Source organism: Molossus molossus, unplaced genomic scaffold, assembly GCF_014108415.1.
Source record: "Molossus molossus isolate mMolMol1 unplaced genomic scaffold, mMolMol1.p scaffold_m16_p_17, whole genome shotgun sequence".
NCBI lineage: Eukaryota > Metazoa > Chordata > Mammalia > Chiroptera > Molossidae > Molossus > Molossus molossus.
In genome coordinates this window covers 30,378,281-30,401,186 of record NW_023425352.1, presented here as the reverse complement: position 1 = coordinate 30,401,186, position 22,906 = coordinate 30,378,281, and the positions used below count along the sequence as shown (strand labels likewise).

The 22,906-nt window shown below is 40.1% G+C and overlaps 1 protein-coding gene and 1 non-coding gene across 6 annotated transcripts in view; one reads left to right on the top strand and one right to left on the bottom strand.

The window, feature by feature from the left end:
• Nucleotides 1-22,906, bottom strand: part of IDE (insulin degrading enzyme) — a 101,920-nt gene that overhangs the window by 74,931 nt on the left and 4,083 nt on the right. The window contains exon 1 of one of the 5 annotated variants that reach the window (XM_036265047.1): nucleotides 2,562-2,565. The exons of the other annotated variants lie outside the window; for them this stretch is intronic. The gene's annotated coding sequence lies outside the window, so the exon portion shown is untranslated. Of the gene's footprint in view, nucleotides 1-2,561; nucleotides 2,566-22,906 lie in introns of those variants that run through there. 5 annotated transcript variants of the gene reach the window in all.
• Nucleotides 14,130-14,236, top strand: LOC118632859. The gene has a single exon (XR_004960107.1). It is a non-coding gene; the product is annotated as a U6 spliceosomal RNA (small nuclear RNA).

The window sequence follows — 22,906 nt, the reverse complement described above, 5'->3', positions numbered from 1 at the left end:
GGATACCTCGGCTGGGAAGGTCCTCCCTGAGGACTGAGGGGTCCCTGTCCCACACCAGGCACCCCACTCAGAATTTCAGTGCCAGGAAGAAAAGTTCCCATAACTTCTGGCTGGAAAAACCAGTGGGAACTGAGGCAGCTGGAGCCCCAGGCAGCTCCTCTTAAAGGGCCTGTGCGCAGACTTATCAGACTCACTCCCTCTAAGCTTGGAGGGGAGGCAGCTGGAGGGGCACCAGAGACATACAGGGAAGAACTGAGCTGTTTGGCACTAGAGCGAGGGGTGGAGAGGGGGCTTTCTCAGGGACAGATGTGCAGTCAGAGGCCTTTGTTCCTTTGGTGAGCCCTTCCCTGGGGTGGCAGATAGCAACCTGCTATCTGGGACTCCAGCAACCTGCCCTGGTGATTCCCTGAGGTCCCGCCCCACCCAACTTTCAGGCCCACCCAAGCTGTTGCCAGTTGCTTAATCATAGGATTGGCCTGTCTTGGATCCTGTTTCAGGTTTTCCTAAATTCTTTCAAACAAGCAGCATCTGGTCTTAGATAGCCCCATACCTCTTGTTAAGTAATTAATACACAGAAACAAACACAGAGAGGCAGCCAAAATGAGGAGACAAAGAAACAGGTTCCAAATGAAATAACAGAACAAAATCCCAGGAAAAGAACTAAGTGAAATGGAGATAAACAACCTAACAGATTCTGAGTCCAAAATACTGCTTATAAGGATGCTCAATGAACTTAATGAGAACCTCAGTGAACTTAGTGAGGGCCTTAAGAGCATAAAAAAGGACCAGTCAGAAATGAAGGATGCACAGTCAGAAATGAAGGAGGCACTAACTGAAATAAAGAATAATTTACACAGATTCAACAGTAGAGTAGGTAAAGCCAAGAAGCAAACCATCAATTTGGAATATAAGGAAGCAGGAAATGCCCAATCAAAACAGCAAAAAAAAAAGAATCCAAAAAAATTAGGGTAGTGTAAGGAGCCTCTGGGACAACTTCAAGCGTGCCAATATTCGCATCTTGGGGGTGCCAAAGGAGAAGAGAGAGAGAACAAGAAATCGAAAACCTATTTGAAATAATAATGGCCGAAAACTTCCCTAACTTGGTGAAGGAAACAGATATACAAGTCCAGGAAGCACACAGAGTCCCAAACAAGATGAACCCCAAGAGGACGACACCAAGACACATCATCATCAAAATGCAAAAGGTTCAAGACAGAATCTTAAAAGCAGCAAGAGAAAAGCAGTTAGTTACCTACAAGGGAGTTCCCATAAGGCTGTCAGCTGATTTCTCAAAAGAAACTTTGCTGCCCTGGCTGGTTTGGCTCAGCGGTTAGAGCATTGGCCTGAGGTCCACAGAGACCCTGGTTCAGTTCCCGCTCAGGGCGCATACCTCGGTTGCAGTTTGTCCCCGGCCCTGGTTGGTCGTGCGGGTGGCAGCCACTTGATGTGTCCCTTTCACGTGGATGTTTCTCTCTCTCTCCCCCTCCCACTCTATCTGAACAAAAAAATGGAAAAATTTCCTCGAGTGAGGATTTAAAAAAAAAGAAACTTTGCAGGCCAGAAGGGAGTGGCAAGAAATATTCAGAGTGATGAAAAGCAAGAACCTACAACCAAGGTTACTGTATCCTGCAAAGCTGTCATTTAGAATTGATGGCCATATAAAGTTTCCCAGACAAGAAAAAGTTAAAGGAGTTCACCACCACCAAACTATTATTATATGAAATGATTAAGGGTCTTTTTGAAGAAAAAGATAAAATATATGAACAAACAAAAGGGCAATAAATACATATCTATCGACAACTGAATCTACAAACAAAATGAACAGACAGAACAGAAACATTCTCATAGATACAGAGAACATTTTGTTGGCTGCCAGATGGGAGGGGGGTTGGGGGAATGGGTGAAGAGATTAAAAAATACAAATTGGTTGCTAGACTGACAAACCTCAAAGGGAAGGGGGTTGGGGGGTGGGAAGAAATAAACCAAAGAACTCATATGCATAAACAACGGACACAGACAACAGTGTGGGAAAAGGTGGGAGGGGGGCAGGAGTGGGGAGGAGGGGGTCAATGGGGGAAAAATGAGGAACATCTGTAATACATTCAATAATAAAGATAAAAAAAAAAAGACATCATATTCCCAAATACTATTTACATTATTTGACCAAAAAAATATAACATGTCTCAGGGAATCATCTACCTATGGCTCTTCAGTTACAGGGACCAGTACACCTTACCTCATACACAAGCTAGATCATAAAGGTGGGTGTAAACTAAAATCCTGTTAATAAAATCCTACTTTCCCATGGTGAGATGCTTTGCCTTTGTTTCAGGCAAAATGTCAGCTGTTCTAACTTTGTGCCTTCTGGAAAGGTGTTTACAAAGAAAAAATAAATGCTTAAAAGAATAAGGATAGTTGCAATTTAAAGGAATCCTACAGCAGTATATTTTTAGAGATATATGCTTTTGCAAATTTTGTTCTAGTCTTTGTGCATGTGTATCAATGGCTGTTTAATTCAAAAGTGACAGGCTTATGTGGAGAAGAAAGATATTTTATTCTACCCTTCTAGGTTCTTTTGGCGGTCTGATAATTAAACCAACGCAAGACAGATTAACAACAGAAAATAACTAAATTGAATTACATACATTCAGATATATATATAGGAATCCCACAAACATGAGAGAGTCAGCAACCTCACATACATAAGAGGTTCAGAGACAGAAAGGTAAAAATGGTATGTATGACATTCTGAGCTAAAGATAAGGTACAGTGCCTTGGGGCTTCAGAGGGGAAGAAGGTCATTTGCAGAATAAAAGCAGAGGTTCAGTTATGGCAAGTTTGCTTTATAGATAGGCCAGAAAGTCATTTTTTGGTGATAACTCTTATTATAGGCAAGGCCTCAATTTAAATTCTTTAAGGGAGAGGTAAAAATTTATCTTGAGCCCATACCACAGGGTCTCAATGCCTGCAGCTCAAAAAAATCCACATGTCAAAGTAGCACATCTTGGCGGGCCCGTTGTGAATATCTTCACTTAACATGGAACATTTTATAGACTTTAAGAAGGTTTAAGCACAGTAAATTACAGAAGGTTTCTTATACATAACTCTGTTTGGAAACCAAGGGTGTTCCACAAAAATCCTTCCTCCACAGATAGGCTTCAGGCTGTTAGAAAATGTGACAAAGATGCCACTGTACAAAACTAATCCTAACAGTCATTTCATTTTTAAAGTGTCATATGTTTTATAAACTGCTAATTTAACATTTCCATTCTCCTTAACCTGTCACAGCAGTTTTGATGGTCATTCTCCTTAAACCCAGATGAGAAAACAAAAGCTAAGTGATCAAAGGATTTGCCCAAGGGCATTCACATACTTGATTTGTGGCAAAGCCAAAAGACCTACAACAAAGAGGAAGCATGGGAAGGGGAGGAGCAAAGGGTGGTGCTTAAGGAAATCACAAATGGCTTTCTTCCTCAGCTCCCAAATACCAACCCCACACAGCCCTTCCTTGACCCCATTCTCCTCCCTAACAATCCCAAATAACAAAAACAAGGAAATAAAATTTTAAATAGGTCAAAATAAATGCTGCAAGAAAAGTTTTGTTTTCCTCTTCTTCCTCCCATATAAAACAGAGATAAGTAGTAAAAGGAGCTTGGAAGAAAGCTTCTAATCTGCCAAAGGAGTCCCTGGGCTGAGAACCATATTATCTCACTACACTTTGCTAATAAAAAATAAAAAGGAAGCCCTGGCCAGTTTGGCTCAGCGGTTAGAGCGTTGGCCTGCGGTCCGGAGAGTCCTGGGTTCGGTTCCCGCTAAGGGCATGTACCTCGGTTGCAGTTTGTCCCCGGCCCTGGTTGGTCGTGCGGGTGGCAGCCACGCGATGTGTCCCTTTCACATCGATGTTTCTCTCTCTCTCTCTTCCTCTCTCCCCCTCCCACTCTATCTGTACAAAAAAAAAAAAGGAAAAATGTCCTCAGGTGAGGATGAAAAAATAAAAATAAAAAATAAAATAAAAAAAATAAATAAATAAAAAGGAAAATGTATAGCAGGATTAAATGTATAGCAGTTTTAAAGAGAGAAAAGAGTATATAAAATTGTCTCATGCATAAAAGGGAATATGAAAACAATTACTATAGTACACATGGTAGGGTTACAAGTAATTAATTTTTTATATGCATCCATTAAGCCATAGGAACAGGAAAAAAGAAGAAAAATCATGTAATCAACTTGGTAGATGCAAAAAAAAATACTTAACTAAATTCAACAATCATTCAGGTCTTTAAAAAAAAAAGTCAGCAAACTAAAAATAAAAGGGAGAATATTCCTTCACCCCACAAACAAGATGCCACTATCATCTCTATTATTCAACATTGTACTGGTAATCCTGACCCATCCAATAATGCAAGAAAATAAAAACACTTATAGATGAGACATGAAAGGGTGGGAAGAACCTAACATTATTCACAGGTGACATGATTGTGTATGTAAAAAATCCCAAGCCCTGGCCGGTTTGGTTCAGTGGTTGGAGCATCGGCCTGCGGACCAGAGAGTCCCGGGTTCAGTTCCCACTAGGGGCACGTACCAAAAAAAAAAAAAAAAAAATCCCAAGAATCTGCTAACAACTTCCATTTCTGAGTAGGATATTATAGGTCATGGCAACCTGATTCAGGTTCAATAACTAAAAAAGCCACAATAAATTATAAAAATATATTTTAAAAAAAATATGTTTTTATTGAATTTTTTAGAGAGAGAGGAAGGGAGAGAGAGATTAAAAACACTGATGTGAGAAACACCGATAGGCTGCCTCCTGCACAACTCCCACTTGGAATTGAGCCTGCAACCTGGGCATGTACCCTGACTGGGAATTGAACTGGACCCCTCAGTCCATGGGACGATGTTCAAACCACTGAGCCACAACAGCCGGGCAAAAATCACATTTTTAAAGATACTGGAGAGTTGCAGAAGCAATGGGGATTGGAGGAACTGGTGTTCCAGAGAGTAGTAAGCCTGGAGGTGAGCTGATGATGATCACTTGTTTTCCTCTCTGGGAGTATTGGGCAATTCTGGGTGTGGCCTGAAGATCACACTTGGCCCAAGCAGAACTCTGCTCAGGGAAGAAAAATAAGTGAGGCTTCTGTAGGTGAAAGAGCATGATGTGACAGATTAAAGCCCCAAGATGCCCCAAATTCATAGCTTATTTTTGCCACAGGAGTTTGTCTGAGATACCACTACATAACTACCAGAATGACTAAAATGAAAAAGTTGGAAAATACCAGGTGATAAAGAAGTTTCAGGGCAACCAAAACTCTCACATACTGCTGGTGGGAATGCAAATCAGTACAATCATTATCAAAAACTGGCAGTACATACTAAAGTATATATAAAACTGGCAATATGACCTAACAATTCATGTATTAGATATACACCCAAAATAAATGCATTTATATGTTCATAGTAATACTATTCATAATAGCTAAACTAGAAATGATCAAATGTCTACCAACAGTGAAAAGATAAACTAACATATTCACACAATGAAATAGTATAGAACGATGAAAACGAATAATCTAGAACAAAGTACAAAAATAAAGATGAATCTCACTAAAAAGGGTTGAATGAAAGAAACTAGGTGTGCCCTGGCCAGTTTGGCTCAGCGGTTAGAGCGTCGGCCTGCGGTCCAGAGAGACCCAGGTTCGGTTCCCACTAAGGGCACGTATCTCGGTTGCAGTTTGTCCCCGGCCCTAGTTGATCGTGCGGGTGGCGGATTTTTTCCTTTTACGTCGATGTTTCTCTCTCCCTCCAACTCTATCTGAACAAAAAATGGAAAAATATCCTTGGGTGAAGATAAAAAAAAAAAAAAAAAAAAGTTTTAAAAATATCATAAAACACAGTAAAATAAAAGGGGGAGGGAGATACATGAATTACTCAAGGCTATAAATATCATCTACCAAAAGTCATCCTAGAAACAGTACCACTTGGATAATGAAAAGTAGCTAGGCATATCAAACAGGTGCTAAACAGAGAAGGCTCAATAAGAAATAATAGTCCAATTAATGTGATAATTATCTAAACCTTCTCAGGTGTGTCCTGAGACAATTAATCCTATTGATGTCATCCTGGTCACAAGAAATAGGAAGCCCAAGTACAGCATGAGTCAACTAAGTCAATAATAAAATATGTTAAATATTTTAATCAAGCCTTGACTCATTTAGTACTTACTTTAAACTCCAGTTAAGATTTAAAAATAGAACTTGATATTCCCAGCAACCAATTAAAAGCAACAATCAATAAATGTCATTCAAATAAAAGCAAAATGATTTAACTTTAAATAAATTCTCCCCTCAACAATTTTTCAACATTTATATCAAACAACAATTAATCCAGGATTTGAACTACATAGGTTCATTTAAGAAGAAAACAAAAAGAATAATATATAAAGTAAACATTTCTTCAAACTCAGAATTTTACATATGGGTTATCTTATCTTCCTCATGGATCCTCCATGATCCCAGAATAGCAGGACAGCTCTAAGATCCCTGTCATTTTCTCTAAAGATTAATTTAAATCCACAGGGTAGGAAGAGTTATCAACCTGTAACTAATTCTCTCAAGACAGCCCTCCAAGGCAAGCAAACCACAAACACCCATATTCTGTATTCTGTGTGTATCTCCACTTAAGGGCTCAGTTCCATCCACTGTGGTTGTGACAGGAGAATCCTGTCCTCTTGCTGGTCAGGAAGCTTGACCTGCACTCTGTCTTAATATGATTCTCCACGCCTGTACTAATCCACTGACTACTTCCAGCCAGTGTTCAGTAATTATGTATCTTCACCTTTACCAAATGACCCCTCTGATGCTTAGATCCTGGATACTACAGGACTCTTTGTCAAACTGGGCTTGTGGGTCTCATCTAGATATGCCAATTAAGAGTCACATGAAGTGTTGGTATGGGTCCATTAAATTGACAGAGGCACCTAAAGTTGCATTAGACTTAGACAGAACTTTACAGCATTTCTCCTATAAAATGGGTATCTAGGTATAAATAAACTTCACCCAGGCACAGTGTCTGATACATAGTAGGCAACCATAAATGGTAACCTTATACTACAGTCATCATCATAATTATGGTCCTAGAGGGGTGAGATGCAAATAGATAACCTCAATAACCACCATATTATTACTACTATTCTTAATATATACTCATGGAAATTCCAGTTGCATACTGTCATCTACAGAGGTCAAAAACATTCACTGGACAGGCTGCTAATAGGATTGTAAATCAGGTAAATAATTATCCCTTTGTAACTGCTGTAGGTGAGCCACTGTTTATAGTCTGTGGTTCTCAATAGGTGACAATTTTGCTCCCCAAAGGGAGCAACTGAACTCTCATAACTGAACTGTCAAAACAGAAGGGTTCAACCGGCAACTAGTGAGCAGAGAACAGGCATGCTGCTAAGCATCCTGCATTGCACAGAATAGCCTCTACCACAAAGAATGATCCAGCCCAAAATGTCAATAGTGCCAAGGATGAAAGACCCTAGTTTATGTTCTTTTGACTTTATTATCCAAAAATAATGGATGAGAATTACTACAATCAATTCAACCCACTTAAAATAACACCATGAGATAGCTTCATCAAAATATACAAAGTTGCTCAGCCAGCCTTCGTCGGTTTGGCTCAGCAGTTGGAGCATCAGCCCATGGACCAGAGTCCCAGGTTCGGTTCCATCTAAGGGCACGTACCTCGGTTGCAGTTTGTCCCTGCCCCGATTGGGGTCAGGTGGGTTTGCGACTACTCAATGTGTCTCTCTCACATAGATGTTTCTCTCTCTCTCTTTCTCCCTCTCTCCTTCGCTCTATCTGAAGATAAATGCAAAAAAAAGAAATGTCCTCAGGTGAGGATAAAAACAAAACAAAACAAAGTTGTTCAGCCAGTGTGGGTCAGTGGATTGGGCGTCAGTCTCATGGACTGAGAGGTTCCAGTTAAATCCCTGATCAGGGCACGGGCCCAGGTTTCAGGCTCCACCCCCAGTAGGAGGCGCACAGGAGGCAGCTGATCAATGTTTCTCTCTCTCTCTAAAAAAATCAATAAAAACATATTTTCTAAAAAATACACAAAGTTGCCCTGGCCAGTTTGGCTCAGCGGTTGAAGCGTTGGCCTGCGGTCCAGAGAGACCTGGGTTCGGTTCCCGCTAAGGGCATGTACCTCGGTTGCAGTTTGTCCCCGGCCCTGGTTGGTCATGCGGGTGGCAGCCACTCGATGTGTCCCTTTCACATAGATGTTTCTCGCTCTCTCTCTGTTCCTCTCTCTCCCTCCCACTCTACCTGAACAAAAAATGAAAAAGTGTCCTTGGGTGAGGATAAAAAAAATATATACAAAGTTAGTTGATGTGTCCTTCTCACGTTGGTGTTTCTCTCTCCCTCTCTCTCACTCACTCCCACTCTATCTGAAGATAAATGGAAAAATATCCTCGGGTGAGGATTAAAAAAATACACTAAGTTATCTGAATTAAATTCCTACTTATTTATTTTTAAAAATCTAAACCATAACATGCTTAAATGAAAAGAGGGGTAAAACTGATAATGAGGGAGGAAAAGGGAGGAGACATGTGCTGAACCCTTGTTCTTGAGTGAGCAATCTAGGGCGCTAGTAAAGGGATCTGCCCCAGAAAGGAGCACAGCCAGGGCACTGGCACAGACTCTTACTGAACGCGCAGTCAGTATCTTGCACAGCACAAACTCTTTATGGGAATTGTATCTTCAATGCACCCCTTAGATAGATCCTTTATTCCCATTTCTCCTGCATGGAAAAAAAAATTTTTGTTTTTTGGTTAATCCTCACCAGAGGATACTTTTCAATTGATTTTTAGATAGAGTGGAAGGGAGCAAGAGAGAAAGAGAAAGAGAAAAACGGCACGACCCCAACCAGGGCCAGGGATCAAACCCACAACCTAGGTACATGTCCTTGACTGGGAATTGAACCCGAAACCCTTTAGTCCAAGGGCCGGCACTCTAACTGCTGAGCCAAACCAGCCAGGGCCTGCATGAAGAAATTAAATCTCATAAAAGTTATTTGGTTAGGGCCACATAGGCATTAAAGAAGAAAACTAGAATTCAAATCCAAGTCTTCAGACACCAAAGCAACATGCTCTTAATTACTCCACCAAATTAAAAAGTTTATTTATGTACAAAGACTAAATCTTTGGAAGGATACTCACAGAAATGTTGAGTATGGTTACATATAGATAATAGATATTAGGTGATCTTTATTCTTTGTACTTTTCAGAACAGTACAGAAAGAATCTTTGAAAAGATAAAACTTAATAGACTTGGCCCTGGCCAATTTGGCTCAGGGGTTTGAGCATCGGCCTGCGGTCCAGAGAGACCTGGGTTCGGTTCGCGCTAAGGGCACATACCTTGGTTGCAGTTTGTCCCCGGCCCTGGTTGGGTCATGCGAGTGGCAACCACTCAATGTGTCCTTTCACGTTGATGTCTCTCTCTCTCTCTACCCCCTCCCACTCTATCTGAACAAAAAATGGAAAAATGTCCTCAGGTGAGGATAAAAACAACAACAAAAAAAAAACTTAATGGACTTGAATGCACTAGGCTCTGCTTACTAAGTTTATAAGCCCAAAGTGAACTTTTATAACTATTATTATTTTGTCGTTATTAACTTGGATTAGCTACATCGAAATATAACAGGGCTGACTGATAAAGAAAAAATCTGAACTTCATTTTCATTCACTGTTTGTTGCTGACAACTTGGTTTCCTTAGTTCACTGGCTTACAACTGGGGCAATTTCCAAAAGAACTTTTTAAACAGTTTGAGATGTGAGGTGAAAGCTTTAAGGCAGACAGTGCAAGAAAACCCAAAGCCTAATTCCAGGACCTACTTCCTCACTCACATGCTGACCTAATGTGGTTTGGTTCAATGTTGCTATCAATTTTAGGCTTCATTTCGGTTCTTTCTACACACAGGATGAGAACTTCAGGTTGTTGCCCTGGCTGGCTTGGCTCAGCAGTGACAGACAGCATGGGCCCCCGGACCCAAGAGTCACGGGTTGGGTTCCCCGTCAAGGGCACATACCTCGGTTGCAGGTTTGGTCCCTGGCGCCATGTAGGGGGGCAACCAAGTGATGTGTCTCTCTCATTCATTCTCTCTCCCACTCTATCTAAAAATCAGTGGAAGAATATTGTCTGGTGAGGATTAAGAAAAAACAAACAAGCCGACCAGTGTGGTTCAGTGGATTGACCCATGGACTGAGAGGTCCTGGTTCTATTCCACATCAGGACACATGCCCAGGTGGCAGGCTTGATCCCCAACAGGTGGCATGCAGGAGGCAGCTGATCAATGTTTCTCTCTCACATTGATATTTCTATCTCTCTCTCCCTAAAAAAAAATCCAATAAAAAAAGAAAGAGCCCTGGCCAGTTTGGCTCAGCGGTTAGAGCGTCGGCCTGCGGTCCGGAGAGACCCGGGTTCGGTTCCCGCTAAGGACACGTACTTCAGTTGCAGTTTGTCCCCGGCCCTGGTTGGTCATGCGGGTGGCAGCCACTCGATGTGTTCCTTCACATCGATATTTCTCTTTCTCTCTCCCTCCCACTCTATCTGTACAAAAAATGGAAAAATATCCTCGGATGAGGATAAAAAAAAAAAAAAGAAAGAAAGAAAGAAAGAAAATTCACCCCTCAAGCCCCAACTAGCAGGCTGCCTACAACTCTGAAATTATATCTATGCTCTTGTGTCCAGAAATAAATACATAACACTTTCTTCTCCTCTTCATAGCAATGATAGCATTGTTACTGCTATCAGTCCACATTTATTAAACACTTAACTAGATGATGGAGACATACGCATTACATGCATTTCCTCATTTAATACTACAAACCTGTGAGGTAGATACTATTATTTTCCCCATTTTTCTGATAAGAAAACAGGCTTGAAGAGGGAAGTAACAAGTACTAGATCACACAGAAGTAAATGGCAGAGTCCAGGCATTGTGGCTCTGGAACCCCTATAGCAATGCAAGCCAAAAATAGTAATTATCAACCTGCTCATCCAACCCCTAAAGGATCTGTATCAGAATGGACTGTTCCACAATACTGCAACCAATCCATAGAAGCTATGTGCAACTACTCAAGACTATCAGGTAAAAGAGTAAACCCACTTCGTGCTGCCTCAGCAGGCAAAAACTAGATTTAATGGTGGCAGATACAAGAAGAGCAACTGATGCATATGTAGCCAATTAACAATTAGAACAGTCTTCACTGGTTAGTGTCAGAAATACCATACCACCCAGTAGTCAAGTAGATGCTTGAATATTATTCATGATGTGGTTTTGCAAACTATTTTTTAAAAGGATATATGCTTTCTTCCACCGAAATCTTATGGAAACATAATTCATAAAACTAAACAAGTCTGTTTCAAGAGGAGGAGAGGAAGTCAGAGACTCCACTCCACCATCTCAGAGTCCCTCAGTGGCAGTGATACTGTCAAGAATTCCCTAGTCTCTGACAACTATAGTTTAAAATTAATGCAGAGCCTGGCCAGTGTGGCTCAGTGGTTGAGCATAGATACATTCCCAAGAGGTCACCAATTTAATTCCCAGGTTGGGGGCCCAATCCCCAGTGGGGGACATGCAGGAAGCGGCCAATCAATGTTCTCTCTCATCGATGTTTCTATCTCTCTCCCTCTCCCTTCCTCTCTCTCTAAAAATTAATAAAAAAATAAATAAAATAAACTAATGCAGAATCCCAATATCAAAATGATGTTTTATGGAGTTAGACAAATTGATATTAAATTTTACATGAAAAAATAAACACCTAAGAATACCTAGAAAAACAATGAAAAAGCCCTGGCCAGTTGCTCAATGGTTAGAGCATCAGCCTGCAGCCCAGAGAGCCCTGGGTTCGGTTCCCGCTAAGGGCATGGGTTGCAGTTTGTACCCGGCCCTGGTCGGGTCGTGTGGGAGGCAGCCACTCGATGTGTCCCTTTCACATCAATGTTTCTCTCTCTCCCTCTCTTCCTCTCTCTCCCTCCCACTCTATCTGAATAAAAAATGGAAAAATGTCCTCGGGTGAGGATAAAAAAAAAAAAAAGAAAAACACTGAAAAAAATTTACATAGGTGACTAGCCTTATCAGATATTAAAATATACTATAAAGTCTCTGTAATCAAAACAGTATGGTACTACCACATAAAAACACAAACAGATCAGCAGAAAAGACTAGAAAGAACAGAATTAGACCCAAATACATATAAAAATTTAGTATTTGATGAAAGGGCCATTTAAACTCACTGGGTAAAAGATGAACTTTTTAATAAATTATCTTTGGATAACCGAGTAGCCTTTGGGAAAAGAATAAAATTATTATCTAACATCATTCATAAAATTAAACTCCCAATGGATAAGGGCACTACAGTCATGCATCATTAAAGACACTTTGATCAACAATGGACTGCATAAATGACGTTGGTCTCATAAAATTATAATGGAGCTGAAAAATTCCTATCGTCTAGTGATGTTTCAGCCATTTATAACATCGCAAACAACTGGTCTAGACAAACCTACTGTGTAGCCAGTTATATAAAGGAATAGCACATATAATTATACACAGTACATAATATTGATAGACAATAAACGACTATGTTACTTACTGGTTTATGCATTTACTATATTATACTTTTTATCATCATTTTAGAGCATACTCTTTGTACTTATTTTTTTTTAAAGTGTGCTGTAAAATAGTATGCTGTGTTCTGCCAGCGGCAGCCTCAGACATCTCATGTTTACCGGGCTCTTGACTGCATCATCTTCTCTTGTGCTTAATTTAATCTCATATTGTTCTGTACAGTAACATGCTGTACAGGCTTGTAGCCTAGGAGCAATAGTCTGTACCATGTAGACTAGGTGTGTTGTGTGCTATATCATCTAGGTTTGTGTAAGTGCACTCTATGATATTCATACAATGACAAAATTGCCTAACGATGCATTCCTTAGAACATAACCCTGTTGCTAAATGGCAACAGTAAATGTAAAATAATGAAACTATATAAGTACTAGGAGAAAAGATGGTGGAATTACTCTTTAACCCTGTAGAGGGAAAGGCTTTCTAACTTTGACTCAAAAAATCCGGGTGTAGCCCGGTCTGGGATGCTTAATGGTTAGAGCGTCTGCCCGCAGATCAAAGAGTCTGGGTTGGATTCTGGTCAAGAGCACATACCTGGGTTGCGGTTCAGGCCCTGGCCCTGGTTGGGGTTGCGAGGGAGGCAAACTGTCGATGTGTCTATCTCGCATCAATGTTTCTCTCCCTCTCTCCCTCTTTCTTCTTCCTACTCTATCTGAAAATAAACGGAAAGGTATCCTCGAGTGAGGATTTAAAAAAAAAAAAAAAAAATCCAGGTGTAGGGCCCAGCCAGTGTGGCTCAATGGTTGAGCACAACCTATGCACCAAGAGCTGGCCAGCTCAATTCCCGGTCAGGGCACATTGCCCGGGTTGTGAGCCAAAGCCCCAGTGGGGGTCATGCAGGAGGTAGCCAATTGATGTTCTCTCTCACTGATATTTCTATCTCCCTTTCCCTCCCACTCTCTCTAAAATCAATAAAGAAAAAAAAAATCCAGGTGTATGAATTACAGATCTAAACGAAAGATCTAAGAGCTAAAATTATAAAACCCTTAGAAGATAATATAGAGTAAAAGTTTCATGACAGTGAATGTGGCAATGGTTTTTTAGATTACACCAAAAGCACAGGCAACAAAAGAAAATATTAATTCGACTACATCAAAATTTTAAAATTCTGTGCATCAAAAGACAATCAACAGAATGAAAAGGCAACCTGTGGAATGGGAGGAAATATTTGCATATCATATAGCTGATAAGAGTTAATATCCAGAATATATAAAGAACTCCCGCCCTGGCCAATGTGACTCGGTTGGGCATCATCCCATGTATCGAAAGGTTGCAGGTTCAGTTCCTAGTCAGGACACATGCATAGGTTGCAGACTTGATTCCCAGTGCGGGGCATGCAGGAGGCAGCCGATTGAAGTTTTACTCTCATATTGATGTTTCTCCCTCTCCCTCTCTCTCTAAAAATCAATAAAAAATCTTATTTAAAAAAAAAAGAACTCCTAGTGCTCGCTTCGGCAGCACATACACTAAAATTAGAACAATACAGAGAAGATAAGCAGGGCCCCTGAGCAAGGATGACACGCAAATTCGTGAAGCGTTCCATATTAAAAAAAAAAGAACTCCTACAATGCAACAACAACAAAACAACCTGATTAAAAAATGAGCAAAGGAGTTAAGTGAACTTTTATCTAAAGAAGATAATACAGGGGGTGGGATCGGGAGGAGAGTATGTATGGAGGAAAAAAGAGAAACATCTGTAACAAAAATAAATTAATAAAACAATTGCATAAAAAAAGAAGATAATACATATCAATATCATTAGAAAAAGGCAAATCGAAACCACAGGAGAGCCCTGGCCGGTTTGGCTCAGCGGTTAGAGCGTCGGCCTGCGGTCCGGAGAGACCCGGGTTCAGTTCCCGCTAAGGGCATGTACCTCGGTTGCAGTTTGTCCCCGGCCCTGGTTGGTCGTGCGGGTGGCAGCCACGCGATGTGTCCCTTTCACATCGATGTTTCCCTCTCTCTCTCTACCTCTCTCTCCCTCCCACTCTGTCTGTACAAAAAATGGAAAAATGTCCTCGGATGAGGATTAAAAAAAAAAAACACCACAGGAGATACCACAGAATGGCTATTATAAAAAACAAAACAGAAAATAAGAAGTGCTTGTAAGAACGTAAAATGGTGGAGCACTATGGAAAACAGTATGGCAGTTCCTCAGAAAAATAAAATCAGTATTACTATATGATCCAGCAATTCCACTTCTGGGTATATACCCAAAGAATTGAAAGCTGAGTATTTAATCACAAGGAATAATAAGAAAAACCCAAATTAGGGACATTTACAAAGTAATTGGTCTGTAAGTTTCAAGAACCAAGGTCATGAAAGGCTTTGACTCTGGAACTGTTCTAGTATGAGAATAAAGAGAGACAGTAACTGAAGACAATTCTGGACTGAATCCTTTCATTAAGTATCCTTCAGTAAAGGGTATAACTGAACAAATTGGTGAAATTTAAATGAGATTTGAGGTTTAAATGGTAGTCATGTCACAATGTTAATTTTCTGATTTTGACACTTATATTATGGATATATAGGAGAATGTCCTTATTTATAGAAAATCACACTAAAGAAATAGGGGGTGACAGGGCATGAAATTGGCAGCTTACTATCAAATGCTTCAAGAAAAGAAATCTCTGTACTAGTAATTTTTCAGAATGAGACAGATTGTTTCAAAACTACATCTCTCCATACCCATTCATGATAAAAAACACTCAATAAACCAGGACTATAAGGGAATTGCTTCAACTTGGTAAAGGGCATCTATGAAAAAGCCACAGCTATCATCATAATTAACGGTGAAAGACTGAATGTTTTTACCCCCAGATCAAGAACAAGACAATATGTCCAACCCTGGCTGGTATTTTCAGTGGTTAGAGCATCAGCCCATGGACCGAAGGGTCTCGGGTTTGATTTCCAGTCAAGGGCACGTAACTGGGTTGCAGGTCGGATCCCAGACCCTGGTCAGGACACACTCAGGAGGCAACCAATCAATATGTCTCCCTCCCTCCCCCTCTCTCTTCCATTCTCTCAAAAAAAAAAAAAAAAAAAGAAAGAAAAAAATATCCTAGGGTGAGGATTAACAACAACAAGAGACAAGGATGTCCACTCTTGCCACTTCTATTGCCACTTCTATTCAACTTTAAAGTAGGTCTGGCCAAGCTAATGGCAAAACAAGACTAGAATCCAGTTGAATTGAGCCTTTTTACATACAGCTTTTATACCACATTGTCCTATTACTTATGTTCCATCCCTTCTCAGACCAACTTGGTTCCATGAGCAACGCAGAACTGCAAGAAATCTTGGAAACACACTCCAACCTCCAATTTCTTTATAATAAGAAACACACACATAAATACTAGTTACTGGCTACATTGACATTTAGAGTATGAACATGGCAAATTGTGAGCAAAAATAGAATTGTGTTTATGATTAGGGCTCCCTACTGCTAGGACCCCTTGTCCCTGGACAAATTTATCCAACAAATACTGAACTCAGACACTGTGCTAGGTGCCAGGAATACCATTACATTGCTCCTTCAGAGTTCCTGGTCCCCAATATAACTCTATACATCCTAAAATAGAGTAGTCTATAAAGCTGGACAAAGGATTATCATATTAACTAAACTGGAACCTATACTCCCTGTTGGGCCCTTTTATACAGGGAGAAAAATGGGAGAACTAGAAGGATCATTTCTTCAAATGAGGAAACCAAGGTTCAGATGTGTAAAGGCCTCAGTTTACCTTTAAAATTTTTTTAAAGATTCTTTATAAGCAACTGCCTTTCTAAATAAAGATCTATTGTCCTGGCCAGTGTGACTCAGTTGGCTGAGCATTGTCCCGTGCACCTAAAGGTTGCTGGTTTGATTCCTCTTTAGGGCACATGCCAGGGCTGTGGGCTTGTTCCTCAGTAGGGGGTGTGCAGGAGGCAGCTGACTGATGTTCCCTTCTCACATCAATGTTTCTCTTTCTCTCTCCCTCTCCCCTATTCTTTTTCACTAGCTTCTTTCTTTCAGTCACCACTACCAGCTCCCCTATGTCCCCCACCATGCTTTTTTTATTTTCTTTTTCCCCTTTGGTGCCCTGACTAAAAATTGAACCAGTGACCCTTCAGTGCAAAAGACAACTCTCAACCAACTGAACCTCACTAGCCAGGGCATCCCTCATCATGCTTTTGCTTAAGCCTGCTCTTTCCCAGCTGCTATCTAATTGCTTCAAATTCAGTATCTCATTTTTTCTGTAAGCTCCCATAAAATTTAGTTTCTGTCCCCTTTCTTTATTTGCAGGTTACCGATAATATGGTCTTTGGTCTTTTCCCAAGGCCCCACTCTCCTCAAAACCTCTTTGGCTGGACACTCCTGACTATCCCTGCTTCTGATATATCTTCTACCTCTCTAACCTCCAACATCTCCAACTCTGTTTCTTCTTTATCACTAAATGTCAGCATTCCTTATAGGGCCTGCTACACAGATATTGCCCATATATCTATCCATGTCTTCAAACATCATCTCTATACTCTAAACTCTCAGATGTAGAAAATCAGTTATTTTATTTTATTTTTTTATTAAGTTCCACCCATATTTCAAATGCAGCCTGCAAATCTCCCCTTGGCTATGCAGCAATTGCTTCAGACTCAATACCACCATCACCATCTATCTCTTCCAAAACTGTTTCCCTGTTCTGACCTCCTCATCTCTACTAGAGATGCGAAGTTACCACAAGGGAGGGAGGTAATATAATGACCAACCCCTGAGGTTCTTGAGTGAGCGCACCTGAATTCAAATCTGACTAAGTCATTTACTAGCTGTGTATCTTTGAACTAGATAACCTCTTTAAGCCTCAATCTCCTTATCTGAACGAAATAACCACAAAACCACTCACATAATTATTGTGGTCATTAATCATGACATCATATGGAAAGCTCCTAATACAATACAAAACACACAATAGGCATTCAATAAATATTAGTTACTAAAGTCTTTATGGTTAATGTCAGCAGCAGCGGGAGTCTACTTGGCCTCCACCAAAGCTCAGTCTTGTTCTAGGCTCCAGATCCATTTCCTATACTTAAGCAGAGGAAATTCAAAAAACTTCAGTAAGTAGTTCAGGACCCACGAACCCGATTCTAATCTTTATTTTTCTTAGAGAGAGAGAGATAAGAGAGAAACATCAATGTGAGAGCAAAACATCCATGGGCTGCCTCCTGCATGCGTCTATTGGAGATCAAGCCCTCAACCTAGGCATGTGCCCTTCCCAGGAATCCAACCAGCAACCTTTTGGTGCATGGGTCGATGTCCAACCAACTAAGCCACACCAGCCAGGGCCTGATTCTAACTTTTTTATTTTTTATTTACTTTTTTCTTTATTGATTTTAGAGAGAGAGGAAGGGAAAGGGAGAGAGAAATAGAAACATCAATGAGAGAGAACATCGACTGGCTGCCTCCTACATGCCCCCCACTGGGGATCAGGCCCACAACCTGGGCATGTGCCCTGACCGGGAATCGAACCGGCGACCTATTGGTGCATGGGTCAACACTCAACCACTTAGCCACACCGGCCGGGCTGATTCTAATTTTTTAATTGAACTCTTTCCTGAGCTACCAATCTACAAACTGGATCAACATTTTGGTTTGTCTTCTGGATGTTTAAGGATTGCGCAGTCTTGTGTGCTGGCTGAGGGGCCCTGAATCATCCAACTTCCTGATGATTAATGGTCAGCTCTAAAGTTCATACAACATTTCAACACTGTGCCCCACCACTGCATGTGACCAACCTGTTTGCTTTCCATCTAAAATATTCTCTCTCTTCCCCTTATATGTTCATCCAAATTTGTATTTCTTTCAAATACATTTGCTCCAATCCTATGTTCTCTGTGAAATGTTCACTGATCTCCCTGGTAGAAGACCATTTTGAGTTGAGGGAAAACAGTGCAAATAATCTGAGCAAGAATGAATCAGTAAAGGAAACCATTGTGACGAGAGCAGAGTGAGAGTGATTATTATGGAAACAAGATCAGAGAGTTGGTGAGAGGACAGATCCCATAGAACCTTCTTGGCCATTATAAGGACTTTGTCTTTAAATCTGAGCAAAATGGAGTGGAACAACAAATTGATGTTTCTCTCTCTCTCAAATCAACCAATCAATTTTTTAAAATAAAAAACTGAGTAAAATGAGGATCAACTACAAGGTTTTAACCATTCCCTAGCAAAGATCTATGACTTCAATTTCAAAAAGATCATGCTGCCAGTGGTGACAAGAACAGGCTATATGTAGAGAGGCAAGTGCAGAAGCAAGGAAAGAAGAGGCTATTATAGTAAAAGGGTGTGATTAGAACCAGGGTGATGGTAGTGAGAAGTGGTCTGGATCTGGATGCATATGCTGACTGGATGAGGGATATGAGAATAAGAAAGGAGTTAAGGATTACTCCAAGTTATTAGCCTAACCATTTGGAAGAGCAGATGTCATTATCTAGGATGGGAAGAAGACTATAGGAGGAACAGGTTTGGAGGGAGAAAATGTTGATATAGGTTTTGAACATGATAAGTTTAAGATATATACCAGACATCAATGGGAAAATGCTGAATAACAAGTTTATTACCTAAGTTTGAAATTCAGGAAAGAGGTTCTGGCTAGAGATATACATTTGGGAATTGTCATAACATAGATCAGGCAGATTTCATAAAACTTGTGATGATGGACATATTCTACATGTACACTGCCCATAAGGTAGCCACCAGCCACAGGAGACTTGCAATGTAGCTAGGGTGACTGAGAAACTGATTTTTAGTTAATTTACATTTAAATAAGCACATGTGGCTCATGGCTATATATTTAACAAAGCATAGTATTTAAAGCAATGTTTGGATGAGAACCCTAAATGAATGAGTGTTGGCAGAGAAGATGTCCAAAGATTGGGCACTAGGGCAGACCAACAACATGGGTTGTTTGTGATAGGAAAAGAAAAAAAAAAAAGTGAAACCCAAATCTTCAGCAACAAAAGAATAGAAAAATAGTCCTGGCTGGTTTTGCTCAGCGGTTAGAGCGTCGGCCTGCGGTCCAGAGAGACCCGGGTTCGGATCCCGCTAAGGGCATGTACCTCGGTTGCAGTTTGTCCCCGGCCCTGGTTGGGTTGTGAGGGTGGCAACCACTCGATGTGTCCCTTTCACGTTGATGTTTCTCTCCCCACCCATCTGAACAAAATTAAAAAAAAGTAAAAAAAAAAAAAGAATAGAAAAATAATCATAGTAAACCCTGGATTTTGCAACCTTGATTTAACAGACTTTGGATTTAATGGAAAAAATTTCAGGTCCATATGTCATATGTGAATATTAATACCCTATTAATTTTAAAATGATTTGAACCAAATTTTGCTTATAATTAAATTAACAGGTTTTTTTTTTTGGGTTATTAATTCACTGTTATTTTTTTTAAATTTTTAGCAAATAGGCAATATGGTGAAAAACACATAAAATACTGTAGTAATTTCTCCAACATAAATAAATATTATATATCTACAACTATAATCTATATATTTAAACCCAAGAGTCACCGCTCGTAAACAATGTTTGATGAATGACTGGCACTTGATCACACCAAATCGTGCTCAGTAATTGATGTTGCATGGTGTGACTTTCTGCAGCAGTTTTAACATGTGCTGGCCAATGTTCCAATGTGTGCTAAGCCACACACCTGTCATGTGCATTTGTTTACTTTCAGTGACTAGTGAATGCACCCCTTTATTAGACCTATTCAGTATAAATTTCAAATTACAGTAATACATATAGAAAACTTTTCTGTGACATTAAAGGTTTCATACATACTGAATTTTAATTACACCAACCTATCTACATAAGTAAAAACAGGTAAACTAACTAATTTGTCAATTTTTTTAACGTATGCATTTACAAAGCCTACTTTATTATATAACAGACTTTCGGCTTTAATAACGCTCCCTCACCCGAATTAGTTATATGGAGGTTTTACTGTAGTGGCATATCTACATAAAACCACCAATCAGTAGTGAATGCATATATCTACGTGAGTGAATCTCAAAAACAATGTTAAAAGAATAAAGTAACTTAGGGAAGAAAATTACAAATGTCAAAAGCAGACAAAACTAAGCAATACACTGTTTAAGAATATATTCAGATTGATAAACCTATAAAGAAAATCAAGGGATACCCAGTCAGTGTAACTCAATGGTTGAGCATCTACCCATGCACCAAGAGGTTTCGGGTTCAATTCCTGGTCAGGGTACACGCAGGGGCTACAGGCTAGATCCCCAGCAGAGGCTGCACAGGAGGCAGACAATCGATGTTGATGTGTCTCTCTCATTGATGTTTCTATCTCTCTCTCCTCCCCTCCCTTCCTCTCTCTCTAAAAATCAATTTTTGAAAAACGTTCTGTATTTAGGACAGTGCAAAATACTTTTTTAATCAAGGGAATTATTATCCAAATGTAGGATAACATCACTTCTCCGGAGACAGGAGACGGTTGTAATTGGGAAGTGAGCACAGTCAGTTTCAAAGTTACTGAAAATGTTCTATTTCCTAAACTAGATAGTGGGTACACAGGAGTTCATTTTGTTATTCTCCTTTGTCCTATATACTCTGGCATGTAGAATATTAAATAACTAAAGTAGAAAAAAATATATGTGTGTGTGTATATATATATATGAGGCAGTATATGGTTAAATTTCAAAATCTGTTTAAATCATTAAGTTACGAAAAAAGAAAGATAACTGTATGGCTTGTGCAAGGTCCCAAAAAGGACATATTTAGTCATATAAAGAGAAGAGGGAAGGGCATTCCAGAACTGGAAAGGAACAGGTCATACATAAGAGACAGTACATTAGTGAGCCTGACTGGAGAAGAAGAAAGGTAGGTTGCCCTGCCCAGTTTGGTTCAGCAGTAGAGCATCGGCCCGCAGACCAATGAGTCGCAGGTTCCATTATGGTCAAGGGCATGTACCTCGGTTGCAGTTCAGTTGGGGTTTGTCCCCAGCCCTGGTAGGGGTAGGGCCATGCAGGAGGCAACAAGTCTATGTGTTCCTCTCGCATCGATGTTTTTCTCTCTCTCCCTTTCTCTCCATCTCCCTCCCTCCCATTCTATCTGAAGATAAACGGAAAAATGTCCTCAGGTGAGGATTACAAAAAGAAAGTTAGGTTGAAAAGTTAGGCTAGGGAGCAGGGAGGATGGGGTCAATGGGGAAAAAGGAGGAACATCTGTAATACTTTCAACAATAAAAAAAAAGAACAAATTAAAAGATTCATTTTATTATCTAAAAAACAAAAGTTAGGTTAGGGCCATTTGGACTTGATCTAGAAATAGTGCAGAGCCATTGGTGATGTCTAAGAAAGACAATGGCATGGGGAAAGTGGTATATTATTAGGATTAATCTGATGATTAGGATTAAATAGGAAGATAGAAGGCTGGAAAAATCAGTTATAATATTTGTAGATGTGAGCCCAACCGGTGTGGCTCAGTGGTTGAACATCAACTCATACACCAGGAGATCGCTGGTTCTATTCCAGGTCAAGGCACATGCCCAGGTTGTGCGTCCAATCCCCAGTGGGGGGCATGCTAGAGGCCGCCACTAGACGTTTTCTCTCATGGATGTTTCTATCTCTCACTCCCTCTCCATTCCTCTCTCTCTAAAAATCAACAAAGGAAAAAACAAAACAAAACTTGTAGATGTGAGATGTCAGAGAAAATGATCATGGCCTGAACTAGAATGGTGATGGAAAATTAAGTTTACCCCAAGAAACATTAGGATGAAAGACAAGAGAGTTGGTTTTGAAAATAGAAGAAGAGGGAAAAAGATATTCAAAGATTATACCAAATTTCAAGGTAAACTAAGAAAATGATAACACTGATATATGCAAAACTATGGAAATCAATAGAAAGCTGGTTTTGAAGGAGAACCATTCATTCAATAAATATGTCAAACAGAGTGTGATATCTTCCCCTCAGGGAGCAGCTTATGAGTCCCACTATTTTTTTAAACCGTTAAATACTTTTAATAGGCAAAGAGAAACTATACAGTTCTTTGGGGGTGGGGGGGAATAAAACCTTTTATAGCTTTCAACTCTAAAAGAATTTTATGTCCCACTTTTAAAAAATATATGTTTTTACTTATTTTTTAGAGAGAGAGGAAGGGAGAGAGATAGAAAACATCTATGTAAGAGAGAAACATTGATCAGCTGCCTCCTGCAGACCCCCCATTGGGGA